Here is a 1,694-nt window from a genome sequence, read left to right as displayed (position 1 = left end):
GGCCCAACTGGGTAATCAAATATGGGAAAGGCAGAGTGCCTCGGACATGAACTTTAGCCATGGAGTGCCTGATGAACGTGTAAGGTACAGGTCCTTACCTTCCATAACGCACCAGATGAGGGTTATCATGGCAGCGGCACCTCTGTCTCATGAGTGCTCGGCATCACATAGTTGCTCAGGATTTGTTGCCATATCCGAGCCTCATCATTAAGATAAATAATTTTTATGCCTTTTGGATTCACTGTCGACTTACCTATAACCCATGGGACAGCTGGATCAACGGCTATGGTGCGCTTCACTGCCTCCCAGTCAAAGGTCATAAACCTCGTGGATTCCTCAGCCTGCTGATAACCATCTGGCTGATCGGATTAAGGCTGGAAATGGAGGATATTTTCAATGGCCTCCTCAGTAACTAAAATTTGTTTTCCTCTGAGCTGTACTACATCCAGGGTTGTCTTATAGTAGTTGCAGTAGAATTTCTGGACCCAGGATGTATTAACCTCAGTAAAATTCCTTTCCAGAAAGAACCAGCCTCCTTGTTTGATTTGCTCAGTGGTGTACTGTTGTAATTCAGCTGGAATTCTGAGGGACTTTTCCAAATATAGGTGCCTTTTAGTCCCAAAGACCTCATATTTCAGTTCACAGTAGTGGTTTGCGAACTTGATCGGATCTGTTGCAGGCACTAATTGATCTGCTTTTTCCTGCAGAGTAAAGTTCTTCTCGCGCCAGGAATCATCATGTAGTATATCTAACAGAGCCATAGAGGACTCTCCTCTTTTCCTTTTACCCATGCCTGCTTTAGCTTTTCCCTTTCCTTTTGGGTCAGACATCCTGAAAAACAGAGAATCCAGGATATATTTATCAAACTAACGCAGAGAAATAGGAAAGCAAATAGTATGCAAGCACTATAAGTAGTAGATGGGCAAAAGAGGAATGAAAGCCAAAGCATGAAGTGAGTTAAAAAGATATAGAATTTTGGACTGAATGCAGGGTAAAATTCAAAGAATTCAATCAGAAATCACAATTTAAAAGCTATTAAATGAAATTCGGAATGCCTGTTTGTCAAGAAACAATAAGAAACATGCTGTGAAAGGGGTCAAAAGGGGTTAGTGTACTAAGAGAGCAGTTTGAAAGTCAATGAAGTCACGAGTTAAAAAGGGAAGTTAAAGTTAGTGGCATGGTACTGTAGTTCCTAGATAACAGAAATGCACAAACTTGAAGAATAAGTAACTCACATTCAAGCAGATACTGCAGATTATTGATGATAAACATGAAAATAAAAGAAGCATAAAAAGGATTAAGAATCATCAATAATGCAATTGTAGTTGGAAGGGAACCAAAAGAGATAGTGAATGCTAGCCGAGCATGTCATGAGGTGACTTTGGTTTAAACCAATTAAAGCACAACGGAAAAGTACCAAAGGCAAGTCATGAATGGCAATTAAGTAAAATCGTTTCTGAGAAAATTTGGGCAGCATTCCGGTAGTAAAAGGAACGTTCCTGGAAAATCAAATAGGATAATAAAGCAAGTAGCAGCAATTGTCAAACAAAATTAGCAGTTTATAAGAATGTCAAAACAAATTATATCAAACCAGCAAGTAAAATGGCATTGAGCAGAATTTTCAATCAAGATAGTCTCAAGGCATTGATGTGCAAGCAACATGTGATATGAATGCAGAGCAATAATTGCAATCA

Source organism: Arachis ipaensis, chromosome B07 (genome assembly GCF_000816755.2).
Source record: "Arachis ipaensis cultivar K30076 chromosome B07, Araip1.1, whole genome shotgun sequence".
Lineage (NCBI taxonomy): Eukaryota > Viridiplantae > Streptophyta > Magnoliopsida > Fabales > Fabaceae > Arachis > Arachis ipaensis.
The sequence above is the reverse complement of the archived record's forward strand: the minus strand, read 5'-3'. Positions refer to the sequence as shown.